Here is a 13836-nt window from a genome sequence, read left to right on the forward strand (position 1 = left end):
AAAAGTCTCTCGTGACCACCGTAAGAAAGGCTAGTTTTAGAGGTTGTTTGACCACTGTGTGTTACGGCGCTGGCACATTTACAGAGAGGCAGGATGGCAGCCAGCAAACTTCTATTCCGAGCACCCCCATGAGAGCGCACTCTCTGGACCGCAGCAACCACGAGATGGACTGCCTGAGAAACGACAGTGTTCAACCACGGGGTCAGGTGGGTGGTCCTTTCCTAATAATCGAAAAAAAAAATGTTATAATATATATCATATGTTATGTAAAGTGCATGGTCTGTTGCTTGAGTTGAAATATGTGTTCGGCTAATGGTTGACTCTTGATCTCGGTGGCCCTGACTAACGTCCCTTTATGAAGAAGGTAGTGACATTCTCCGTTTCCTGCTGGCTTCCTTCTAATACCTCCATGCCCATCATTGCGTGAGAGCGTCGCTGAAAGGGTCAAAACTTGTTGGTGCACTTGCAAAATTCCAAAGCTTTGCCATTGTTTTGCCATTTATTGGCCGGGCAGGAGTTTCCTGCTTGAACTGTCTGCACCCGGTGGGGGTTCCTGCCCGACCTGCCTTAGCTTGATTGTGGTCTCTTCGCCACCAGAAAATCGCCTCTTCTGATAGAATGTTTTCAGTGCTTTCCCTTCGACATAACTGCAGCGTGAAAAAAAATACAAACGCAATGGAAGGAAAACACTGACGACACGGACAATCGCTGCACTCACAACTGGTTTTATTTTGCCAATACATGCAAAATATAAAGGTTCCGCTGTGCATGCACTCACATAATACAGAAGAAAAGGAGACGTGCCAACGACAACATAGCTCTTCTTAGCTCGTGCCTCAGTTCCAATACCATCGGCGTTGATGCCATCTGGGGTGCACGCCATGGCAATATGCCAGGATGCTGCGCCAGTAACAGCATGGTGTGTTTATATTTTGACGAGAGCGCCAGCGGCAATGGCTCACTTGGCAAGCTTGGCAACGTGCCAGGACACTGCTGTGGCCGGCTGCCGACAGGGTATGTGTTGTAAGAAAGCCGGCGAGACTGTGAGGAAGAGACATGGGGCATGAGGTAGCACGTGTCAGAGTACATGCACTCGAACACCGGAGGAGAACCTGGTAGTTTAGGCCAGAATATCACAATAAGTTTTTACTTTCACCCCACAGCTAATGCTAAAACATTCGCGGTACACACATGTAACTGTCCTCTGAGTTTTTTTTTTTATGTAGAATGTTGTCCCACTCGTTTGGGTGACCTCTTCTGTGCAATTGGTCATTAAATCGGCTATGGTGCAGCTGTGTCTCGTGCATACGCTGATGTTATGATCCTTTCCAAACCAAGGAAGAAATTGGTTGGGTTTTAACATAGTTAAGGGGGGAGACTACCCTTAAACACCAACTTTTTTGTTTCTTGAGATATCTGAATGAAATATTCAGGGTAGGCGAAGAGCACGACCATTTGAAGAACTACCAAGTTTCATGGAGCTGTGGGCACTGGCTCCGAAGTTACAGGAGTACAGCAGCCGACGTGTAATTCGGACTCTAATAATTCGGACTTGTAGGATATTTCGGACCTCGTTGAGGCACCGTCAGTCTCCCCATAGAAGCGCATACATATTCACAACGGATATTTCGGATCTAAAAAGTCCGAAAGTTCGATTTTTCGGACTAATTTCAGTCGCCTGCGGGCCAAAGTTGGCCATCTTTTCGGCGGCGCAAAAGGCGCTATCTTGGATGTGGTGGATTTATGCTGCAGTTGGCTTTGCTTGACACACTTTCGGTACCTCATTGTTGCCAGTAGAGGTCCCTGCGATCTCTGACACTTGGAGGTGGCAGCCGGATTGTCATCGCCGCCAACTTGCTTTTGTCGCCGACGTTGTCGCGGGCAGTTATCGCTTGTCCCATACGTTGAGAATTCGTTGTTGGGAAGGAAATTGTGAAGGAGCTATCTCACATGTCGGTAGGAAAGGATAAAAAGAGGGACTGAGAGAAGAAAGGAAAAAAGAGATCTGCCGTAATGGAGGGCTCCGGAATAATTTCGACTACCTGGGGAACTTTAACGTGCACTGACATCACACAGGACACGGGCGCCTTTGCGTTTCGCCTCCATCGAAACGCGCCCACCGCGGTCGGGTTCCAACCCGGGTTCTCCGGAGCAGTAGCCGAGCGCCCTAACCACAGAGCCACCGTGGCGGGTCTCATACGTTCGCCGTTTCGTCACTTGGGTTTCTCTGACCGTGTTGACCGAGTGGCGCTCAGTCCTCACAAAGTTACATCTGTTCGCCGTTTTGTGATTGCGTCCGGCGGTTCCGCCGCTTTGAAAGAAAAGTGCCTTATCTTCACGTGTGTTTAACAAGCGGTGTGGTGCACACTCAGATTGTGGACAGCATGGACCCGCTGTGTCCGTCAAACAAGCGTGGCAAGTATTCCAACTAAATGCGGTGACCTTGCTGTCTAGCGTGTGCAGTGAAAGCACAACCATGGCGCAAATACAGGCGCAAATCGTCGCCAACAAGAGAAATTTTCCGCAAGGTAACATCAGTGACATTTTAAAGCAGATTTTTCTCAATAAAGTGATTTTTTTGTACTTCACGGATTTTTCGGACTGTTCGATTATTTGGACCATTTTTGAGGTTCCTTCGAGTCCGAAAAATCGGTCGGCGACTGTATATCAAAGTGGTTCACATAGGTCGCTTATTCCAGGCCTGGAGAATTTGAAAATGGGTTTGGCTCTGTGAAATTCGTTATGGTCATTCCTGGATAGGTGCCCCAGGGCAAGACAGAGCCCTTTTTCTAAATTTCCTTGCTGGAAAAGTCAAGCCCAGCACTGAATTTAGTGTCAATAAACTAGATCTTCATTAGGCATATTTAAATTGCTTATGACAAATTCCAGAAGCAATAACTTGAAAAAGCGGGCTTGTCTTGTTCTCAAAAATGTATTCAGGTACGGAGTAAAAAAAGCCTTATGGAAATCCGATAAGCGGTTCCCGAGCAGCAGCCAGAATGAGCAGCCCCGCCAGGCAAAAAATACATACTGAGAAAACAGCCCTCAAAGGTTGCGAGAACACAAGCTTTCTTGTTTCTTGTGATATCTGAATGAAATTTTCAGGGTAGACTAAAAACACAAACATTTGAAGAAATACCAAGGTTCATGAAGCTGTGCACACTGGTTCTCAAGTTACAGGAGCATATCAAAATGGTTCACATAGGTCTATTTCTCCAGGCCTGGAGAATTTGAAAACAGTGCTGTCACTGTGAAATTCATTGGGGTTATTCCTAGTTAGGTACCGGAGGTCAAAACAAGGCCCTTTTGATGAATTTCCTTGCTAAAAAATTTTAGCATAGCACTGAATTTAGTGTCATTAATTAGACCTCATTAAGCCAATATTAATTGCTTATGACAGATTCCATACGCAATAATCTGAATAAACGAGCTTGACCTGCCCTCTGAAATTTATTTAGGTACGGAATAAAAAAAAAGACCCCATGGAAATCCGGTAAGTGGCTCCCGAGATGCAGCCAGAATCTCGATCTTCTCGGACGTCAGGAAATGTTTCCAAGTGAACGGCGTGCGATGCATTCTCATGCCTCGGGGTAGATGCGAGACAGGAGCTGGAGGTCGCAGTCGCCGAGTTTGATGCGTTCGGTACGCAAGGCATGCCCGAAGCAACGCATTCTTGCACCGATGAAGATGCTGGTACGTCGCTGGAAGCGGCAACGCAATTGCTGTCTAGTAGCGATGTAGAAGAAGTTACGCGGCTGGAAGCATCGACAGTCCTTGTTGGCGGCACGCTTTTCCGAAAGAACACAGTTCATACCACGCTTCCGGGCACTGAACGCGTGTAGCGTCTTTAGCTTTGTTGGACGCATCTTGAGTGACTGCGCAATAGTCAACAGTCTGCAGGAAACTGTTCGGACAGCACGGCGAGAGATCGTAAAGACGGTGGCAGCGGCGATCACAATGAGAAAAGTAGAGAGCCAAGGCTGGTGGGGCGACGCGCTGGCCTCCGCTGGAGGGGACCGCCGCGTCAGCGTGCGCAGCAGCCAATAGCAGGCGCGTGATCCCCCGCGTTCTCAAGGGGCGCGCCCTTCGCCCAATCGCAGTCTCGCATTTCAAAGGCGGGAAACTCGAAAGGCGCTTTTAGGCCCCCAATCACAAACGAGTAGCGCTTCCACCACGCCGCCGCTGCCGTTGTCGAAGGCAGGCAAAAGAGAGCAAGAATTCACAAACAGAACAAGACCAAGATGGCGGCTCTTGGTTCACTGGCTGAGCAACAGCGTACGCACACAGTTGGGGTATTTTCTGCACTCTCTCGCAGCTCAGCGGCGAGGCGTTAAGCGCTGGAGGATGCCGAACAGTGTTGGTCATGTGCCAGTGTAGTGAAGTCGGTCCCGCTTTGGCCAGTGTGCGGACACGGCTTCTTAGATATTTAATTTGAAGTACTTTCACGACAAATTAGTCGTTCATATTTGCAGAAAAGGTAGTTAATGGCACATACTACCGCAATGTGCACTTTTCCAAAAATCGGCTTTTTCACGATTTTTCGATTTTCAAGGGCCGCATCCCCCCCTTAAGCGCTGGAGGATGCCGAACAGTGTTGGTCAGGCACCAGTGTAGTGAAGACAGTCCCACTTTGGCCAGTGTGTGGTCACTGTGCCACATGCGCTAAACTTGGGCTTTCATAAATTAGGATGCGGCATTCGCTAATGTGAGCGACTAGTTCTTCTAAGCTAATGCTTTGGTCAGCATCAAGGGCAACAATGAGTCACTCAAGAGTGTTTCACACAAGGGCTTTAGCTTTGTCTTGACATGACTGAAATGTAGCAGACCATATTTGAGATTTGATTCTGTGCTCACTGCCGGGGCCTTCTCCCAACTTTACTTGTTTGGGTGCTTCTACCATGCTGAGATCAGCAAGAGGCACTGTGCCCTTGGAGAGAGCAGGAGGATTGGGTTGGGTGAGGCATTGTTTCTTAATTTTGGTGCTTGGCAGACAACAAAAATAAACTGACTTTCTCATCTAAAATTTTTACAGCGCTGAACTGGGGATGTCAGTGCCACATATATTTGGTGTAGCACTAAAGAACTTCTTCATGGCATTACAGCTTACCATCTAGCAGTGGCAGTACGCATGTTGATTTAATGCTCGCTGCTTGTTTAGTGACGTTAGGCCTGACATATGGTCGTTATGCTAACAATTGCCAAAATGTTCATTTTCATCTGCTTGGTTCTAAAATTCACTCGCATCTGCTGCTAATGCGTAAGGCTTGCTGCATTAGTGCTGCCACTCCTTCAGGTCGATGCACAAGTTGTTTTTCGCTGTCATTGTTTGGAGGTAGACTTTTTTTTTTTTTTAGTATTAAAGCACTATTACAATGGGTAAACCCCGAACAACATTTCTTTTGTCCTGTGGTTTATAAACTTCGCCTCACTGCTATGGAGAGGTTATGTCTCGCACTCATTATGTTTCGGCCACGTGGCTTAGTACAGTCATTCCTGGATGTAAATCTGAGTTGAAGGGGGCTGGAGGTTAGTTAGAATTTAGTGCGGGCCTTTTTAAGTGTAGCGGAGCTAGATTTTGGTGTTTTATGGCCAGATAAACAAGGAAGGCATGCAGCATTAGCTGTAGCTTTCTCATGCCGCTTGCGAGCTAGACTGTCCCTCTTTTTGTGCAGAACCCAGCCAGCACAGAGGTGCCAGGCCGAAGTATGGGCTGTCTTCTCGTCTGACTGCTCAATTTCCGGAGCAATTCTCCACCTCGCCTGAAGTGCAAGTCGGTGGCCGCGGCCCGGTGCCAGGTGGCTCCGCGGAGGGACCGCAGATTCCTAGGCAGCCACGCACGCTGCTGCCTGCCTATATTTAGCTCGGGAAGCCGGGCGACGGCAAGTCTGCCAAGGGTGAGTCTTTCCTTTGTGTGCACGCTAGCCGTGGAATGTGAATGCACCAGAGGGGGTGCAAGTGCAGTGTGTCATGTAAAAGGCAAGTGGTGACTGTAGGTGGTGTGATGTTACTGTGAACTACTGTTCACAGTGAACTCCAGTGAAACATGAATAAGGGCCACTCAACTCCTCTGAATATATGAATGTGCACTGAGCTGATGCACAAATGTAGATACACCGTGCATATATCATTGAGGACGCAAGCAAGCGTAACGTAGAACAAGCAACAAATTTTTTGTTTCTTGTCATTAGCTTTGCCTTGCAACTGTTTCTAGCATAGGAGCTGAAATAAAATGTGCACACAGCAGCAAGGTTGACATGCAGCTGCAATCAGAATATGATTTGCAACGCAATGCTGACGTCAAAATGGCGAAAGCGACCAAAGCTGACTGGTTTCATAAGGTAATAATGTATGCTATGCCTGTGCTGCCTAACCTTGCCTACCACTGTTGCTGGCTGATATCGGCGTCTCGGCCTTTTAGCGAGTGGGCCGGGTTGCATGTATGGCACTGCGCTTTACACTAAACTGCTCCTAAAGTCTTTCGTAGCCACTGAGTAGGATAAATTTTCATATGCAGGAAATTACTAGACAAGTACCTCGCAGCAAAGGGGCATAATTTTGTCTCATTGTGTGGATGCTTTGCATAGCTGCTGTGATTGAGGGGTCGAATTGCAGCTAGGGCAGCTAAATTTCAGTTTAGGTGAAAGGAAAAACGTTCCTGGGCTGGGTGATGTCGGCACTCATTAGAAGAATTCCAACTGGTAGAAACTAGTCCCGAGGCCTCCACTGAGTGTCCCTCGTAGCTGACATGTGCCTTTGGGGTGCTACAAATTAAAAATTGGAGAAGCTGTGTTCCGAAAAGTCGGAAGCCAAAAGCATATAATTACTTATGCAGCTTCTTAGACGGTCATTGGATATAGTCTAGCATGTGCCGTATATACCCACCTAATGAACCCACTCTCATAATGAACCCGCCCTCCAGTTTCATCCGCCAGAATCTACTTTTTTTTTTCAGCCTCTAGCTTTTTGTAGCGGGGTCCTCTTTTTGCGCCCTCGGCATTGCAAACCTTGGCAGCGTGCCAAGATGCTGCCCCCCTTCCCCATGTCGCATGCCCTCATTCTGCCCACTTGTATGTTTGCACATGTACGCTTGCTCAGTAAGTGTATTATATGGGCACAATTTGTCGAAAGTTTCAACCTGGTAGCCGTGAAATCATGTTTTCTGGGAACGCATTAACCAGGAAAAATATAACGTCTTGCTATGGAACATTTTTAATGTCCGCGATTTTGAGCGTATTAACCGGGAAATCGTATGAACTGGGAACATATCAACGATTCAGTGTGTTCATTGGCATTGGCATTGATAGTGTTCTAGATGTGGATGCTTTTGAGGAAAGGAAGGGTGAATAACTGGCTCTCTGGATAGCCCTGGCTCCCTGGCGCCCTGGACGGAGTCTGCGTTTACATCACGTTTCACGTTGCTCCGTCCTGTGACGTCATAACAGTGCACAGAGTTTGAATTGGAGGGCGGGAACAACTTTTTGAACTTCAAATCCAAATTTCTTTGAAATAAATGCATCTTTCGCTCCCGGACGAGTGGCAAGAAAGCCATGATATGCCGAAGTATCATATTTTCCTAACCAAAAGAAAAAAAGAATGAGTGTTCTCCTCACTGTCCCTTTAAGGGAGGAAGAGGGTCTTAGAAAAAAATTTTATTAATGAAGTCAAAATTATGAAATCTTTAGGGAACACGTATTTTTGTGTGGTGATTCCAAATATGGAATTTAATTTCATGTGCAACAATTTCTTGAGCACTTATGCAATATGTTATGTAACTTTTTGAGAAGAGCTTTCAATAAATCCTGCTGCAGGGAACTTGCTAGAATGCATGTCACTGGTTTCTCTTGACATTGATCTATGCAATAAACCTAAGATTATCATCCTGTCTGTCATAAAAGTTGAGTTATAGAATTTTGAAGTTGTTGCTTCAGAAACAGGAAGACAAATATTTCTTCCGATTTGTGAAGTATGAAGTTCAATACCCTGTAACTCAACTTCTGTGATAGGCAGGATAATAATTTTACCCTTGATGCATAGCTTGTTGTCAAGACCAGCGGACGGGATGCATTCTAGCAAGTTCCCTGCAGCAAAATATTGTTAAAGCTCTCCGCAAAAAGTTACATGACATATTGCATCAAGTGCACAAGGCCTTGTTGTACATTAAATTTAATTCCATATTTGGAATCAGCACACAAAAATACATCTTCCCTGAAGACTTCATAATTGTGACTTCATTAATAAATATTTTTTTTCTAAGACCAGCTTCTCCCCTTAATAGAATATATTTGCTCTGAGTTGTCAAGAACCGGTTATTCCATATGCTTATGGCAACTCTGTATGAATGGTTGCACTTTTGGAGCTCACTGGCAGCACAAGATATTGGTGGTTGGGTCCAAAAATTCGCCTGCTTTTTGTTCTGCAGCTTTGCCATCGATGCAACTTTTTAATGGCTTCTTGCAGCTTTTGCTATATTAGTGAAACAAGATGTTTTTGAAAGCATTGGATGAAGGCTGTGTTGGCAGAGGTACAAGGCCTGTAGGGACATTTTTTACTGGAACAGCCCACTCACCCGGCTCATAGGAACTCTCCCAGTTAGGAAGTCGTGAAATGATACAGCAGAACTACGCTGTTTTTCATGAGGCCACGAGGAAAATTATACCAGCCAGGCAAAGTAGCCAAACAATGTGTGTGGATAAGATTGTGAGTGTTGTATGCGACTTTTTTTTTATTATTCCTTGTAAGCGCAATATGCTTCTGGAATTTACAAGCCTTTGCAGCTGCTAAGCTTTAAGGGGAGACACTGGTCTTAAAACGAAAATTTTTATTATTGGAGATATTGTAATGAAATTAGGTATCCGTATGTATTTCTTCCTCCTATTTTCATAAATGTAATTAGTTTCAACTTATCTCAATTAGTTTTCTACTTATGGAAAATTAACTGAAGCCTAATTAGGTAATTTCTTACGGGTCATTAAGACACTTTCCCTCAACATTTTTTGGTTCCGATTAAAATGTAGCCGTAGCCAAAGAGGTTCCTTGCGGAGCTATGCTATTTATGTTGTTATTAAGATACATCATCATATAAAAATGTTCAGTTATGTCGATGCATCACAATTCTGGAATATAATTAGCTGGTATTATTGTTCACAAAATTTGATATGTTCAACTTAGCCACATAAATATAGCATAGCTCCACAGTTGAATTCTTTCTGAATTCAATGATGTAAAGCTCATTAAAATTGCACCGCAAAAACATAATGAAAAGTTCCGTAACTCTAGTGACATTGGCAAAAAAATGAAGCTGAGAATATCGCAATTAAAGTTTTGACGCTGACTACAGAAAATTCTGGGAGGAATCTTCCACAACGGATTTTATTTAGGTGTTCCCTATCTGTTTCCCTACAAAGCAAAACAAAAAGTGTCTTATTCCATCCAAGGAAACATTAATAAAAAAATGTCGAAGGTGTAAGCGTGATGAAGTTGTAAAAAAAATGATTTCTTATGAAGTTATCGGTACATTTTTTTTTTTTAGGGGCAATGGAGTGCAGGCCTAGGGTGTTGAGCTCTAAAGACAATATTATGAATCCTGAAAACTGTTTTTTGAGAGACCTAGCAGTCCAGAGCCAAGGAGATCTGAGCCACCCTGGCAAGCAGATGGGTGGTCCTGAAAAGGACCGTTGGGTGCGACGCTCGACACGTCTCCTACTCTCTCTGAGAAGAACCCCCTGGACGTTAGGTAGCATGCTGCCCTGTGCTGCTGTAGAACGTCTTCATAGCAGTCCAGGACTGTAATCTTCAGTTGCTCCCGTTTTGTGCCGCCCTGTCAGTCTCTCTTTCGTATTAGCGCTCTTTAGCTGAGCTCCATTTGCCTTGCGCAAATGCAGGGCGCCTTTTCCTAGGCTTCGGCGAACAAGGCAGCCACCAGCAGCATAGCCCAGACTTGCAGTGATGGATTCATTAGTTGCCCTCCTTCCTTGGTTGTAGAGGGCAACAGCCTCAGCAGCAGCCGGCTTCACACTTTCCAAATAAGCATTTCCATTCTTTGAAGCTTGCGTCCAAACGAGAGAGTGTAGGCTCTCACTCACCTCTGAGTCTTTCCTTCGCTGCATCGTGCCAACAGGTTCTCATCGCTGAGCTTTGCAAACACTGGCTCCAGAGCAGCCCCAACACGAGCCGGGAGGGCACTCTTTTGTGCAGGTGGAAGTTCACCATTGGCCAAGGCTCTGTTGAGCTTGCACCAAGAGTCAGCACCCTCAGGGCCCTTGGAGTGGTTCGGGACATCATTTGTAGAGGTCATGTGCAGGAGTGTAGCTTCCACTGCCTTCTTCACGCCTGGAACGTCTTGACTGTTGCTCCTCAGGGCATGGCCGTAGTAGTTGGTGATCTTCTTGATCTTTTCCTGCGGCAGCTTGCCTCTTCTGCCCAGAGATTCACCTTGAGCCTTCTTTCTATGAACCAGGTTCTGCAGAGCAGTCCGCATTCGCTTATGAACGTGGTTGATGCAATCCTTCTTGTCAGTCTTTATGAGTCCGTACACTTTTGCTTCTGACAACGCATAAAAAGTCCGGCTGTCTCCAACAGAGAGGACGGTCGTGTAGCGCAGACCATACTTGGCCAGAGATCTTTAAAACATGGTCAGCGCATTCTCCACTTCCATGCGACCAGAGTTACAATCGATGTTTCGCTGGTACTCGTGGTGGCGAGCCAGTCACTATAGCCTTCATCTTGTGGCTATGGTCCCAAGGCACATCTGAGACAAAAGTTCGAGTAAACAATGTGGTCTTTTGCCAGTGTACAGCTCAACAGTGCAGGCCACACTGATGTGAGAGCTACGACCTCGGGTCATCCACAAACCATCAAATATAACGTCAGTGTTCCCAATTCTACTCAAGAAGTCTCTATAGAGGTCCTTGATGACTGCCACACTGGCAGCTTCACTTGCGGTCGCTGTGCTCTCGCAGGCTTTCACAAAGTTTTCAGGTGTCCCTGAAAGGCCTTGTGGTGCAGACCTCGGTGGGACAGGTTCATACAGGCGCAAAAGTCTGCAAGTGCAGTCAAGCCTTTGCCTATCGTCTGTATTCCCTTCATGGCCCTCATGTTGACCTCGAAGGGAGTTATGTTGGGAGTTCCACTTACTTGTTGGGAAGAAAATTGCTTCCTCTCCAAGTGCAGCTACCGCAGATGAGCTGGAGCTTTACAGCTAAGCCATACTCCTTGTCTGTTGCCTTGCTCAAAGTCAGACTTCCTGCGCCGCAGGTTCCGCACTTCGGTTGCGCAATAAAGTTGTTTAGAACTTTCATGTCCACAATCACGAACTCGGTACCGGTATCATCGGTCTGGCACTCCGCGCTGGCGCCAAAAAGTTCAAACTTGCGCTGGGTCGCTAAGTTTTCCGGCAGAGGGGACTTCGTGTTCGCCGACCACTCAACAAACTGCGCCTGCTCCGCCGCAGAGTAGTATGCGGCATCAACACGAACTGTACCGTAATCCGGGAATCAATTCGAGCTGGAACTCGGTCCTGCAGTGTCGTCAGCGAGCAGCGTGGTTGATGTTCCAGACAGATCCAGCGAGTCGGCACCGGCTCTAGCGAAGGTCCCGACAGCGCACTTGTGGCCGATGCTGTACCATGCCCGTTTCTTACGGCTTCCAAAAGCTCGTTGCATGCACGGTTTAAGTCGGTTGTCTCCCGTCATCTTGATCGCATGGGAAAAATCCCAGCACAAAGCAGAAACATGGCGCATCAAGAAAAAACAAGCGCAAACGCAGACGCACATGAAGCGGCAGTGACGCTGGTAAGCGCAAAAGCGAAAAAAAAAAAATGACGCGCCGGTTACTCCAGCCAATGGCAGGCGCGAAAAGCGCGCCATGCGCGAGCCAATCAGCGACCCGGAAACGGTCTTCGGAAAGCCAGCCAGGGCAGTCATTTTGCTTGAGCGACGCCATTTTGAGACATCGCAAATTGTGCGCAACGAAAACAGCTTCAAACCAAGCCCAAGATGGCGGCCATCGGCCGTCTGCAGCGTCCGCGGCATGCGTGGGAAGTTCAAACAAATTTCGCCTTTTTGGGGACATTTCGTGGCTGCCGTGGCATATTGAAAGCATATTTTATCGCATTTCCCGACCAAATTTACCGTTAATAATTTGAGAATAGGTGCTTGAAGGGTCAAACATTCCGAAAATGAGTTTTGCTCAAAATCGATTGTTTGACCATTTTTGACTGTTCTAAGACATGCATCTCCCCTTAAGTCTAATAAAATTAGAATATAATCTGACTCACTAGTAGATCACGATCACATTTATTTCGTAGTGAAAAGTTTGTGCAACAGCTATGGCCCATTTGTCAGTACTGTATCTGCAAGCTTTGTTGACAGATTTTTGGTGTTCATTTTTCGTTTTGAACAGCGGTGTGGCCACGGGGACACTCCGGCGCCCCTGGCTATCGTGAACTCCAGAGCAAGGTTGCCGAACTGGAGACAAAGCTGAGAGGTGGGTATCTAGCATAGGATGGGGAAGCGGAAACTTCTTGTTTGCTAGAACGCTGGTGACAAGGCGACCTGGTGTCATTTTTATACAGTGTTGTAACACCTTAGAATAGAGCAGTGGAATGCCTGTGGCCATTTCAAAAGTCTCTCGTGACCACCGTAAGAAAGGCTAGTTTTAGAGGTTGTTTGACCACTGTGTGTTACGGCGCTGGCACATTTACAGAGAGGCAGGATGGCAGCCAGCAAACTTCTATTCCGAGCACCCCCATGAGAGCGCACTCTCTGGACCGCAGCAACCACGAGATGGACTGCCTGAGAAACGACAGTGTTCAACCACGGGGTCAGGTGGGTGGTCCTTTCCTAATAATCGAAAAAAAAAAATGTTATAATATATATTATATGTTATGTAAAGTGCATGGTCTGTTGCTTGAGTTGAAATATGTGTTCGGCTAATGGTTGACTCTTGATCTCGGTGGCCCTGACTAACGTCCCTTTATGAAGATGGTAGTGACATTCTCCGTTTCCTGCTGGCTTCCTTCTAATACCTCCATGCCCATCATTGCGTGAGAGCGTCGCTGAAAGGGTCAAAACTTGTTGGTGCACTTGCAAAATTCCAAAGCTTTGCCATTGTTTTGCCATTTATTGGCCGGGCAGGAGTTTCCTGCTTGAACTGTCTGCACCCGGTGGTGGTTCCTGCCCGACCTGCCTTAGCTTGATTGTGGTCTCTTCGCCACCAGAAAATCGCCTCTTCTGATAGAATGTTTTCAGTGCTTTCCCTTCGACATAACTGCAGCGTGAAAAAAAATACAAACGCAATGGAAGGAAAACACTGACGACACGGACAATCGCTGCACTCACAACTGGTTTTATTTTGCCAATACATGCAAAATATAAAGGTTCCGCTGTGCATGCACTCACATAATACAGAAGAAAAGGAGACGTGCCAACGACAACATAGCTCTTCTTAGCTCGTGCCTCAGTTCCAATACCATCGGCGTTGATGCCATCTGGGGTGCACGCCATGGCAATATGCCAGGATGCTGCGCCAGTAACAGCATGGTGTGTTTATATTTTGACGAGAGCGCCAGCGGCAATGGCTCACTTGGCAAGCTTGGCAACGTGCCAGGACACTGCTGTGGCCGGCTGCCGACAGGGTATGTGTTGTAAGAAAGCCGGCGAGACTGTGAGGAAGAGACATGGGGCATGAGGTAGCACGTGTCAGAGTACATGCACTCGAACACCGGAGGAGAACCTGGTAGTTTAGGCCAGAATATCACAATAAGTTTTTACTTTCACCCCACAGCTAATGCTAAAACATTCGCGGTACACACATGTAACTGTCCTCTGAGTTTTTTTT

At 46.6% G+C, this 13836-nt stretch overlaps 1 protein-coding gene across 1 annotated transcript in view; it reads left to right on the plus strand.

Moving 5' to 3' along the window:
• LOC144114586 (uncharacterized) overlaps nucleotides 1-13836 on the plus strand; it is a 96408-nt gene that overhangs the window by 25683 nt on the left and 56889 nt on the right. Inside the window, exons 8-11 of the mRNA XM_077648422.1 lie at nucleotides 85-206; nucleotides 5673-5894; nucleotides 12400-12483; nucleotides 12703-12824. The gene's annotated coding sequence lies outside the window, so the exon portion shown is untranslated. The remainder of the gene's footprint in view (nucleotides 1-84; nucleotides 207-5672; nucleotides 5895-12399; nucleotides 12484-12702; nucleotides 12825-13836) is intronic.

The sequence above is a fragment of the Amblyomma americanum genome, chromosome 1 (assembly GCF_052857255.1).
Source record: "Amblyomma americanum isolate KBUSLIRL-KWMA chromosome 1, ASM5285725v1, whole genome shotgun sequence".
In the NCBI taxonomy this organism is placed as follows: Eukaryota; Metazoa; Arthropoda; class Arachnida; order Ixodida; family Ixodidae; genus Amblyomma; species Amblyomma americanum.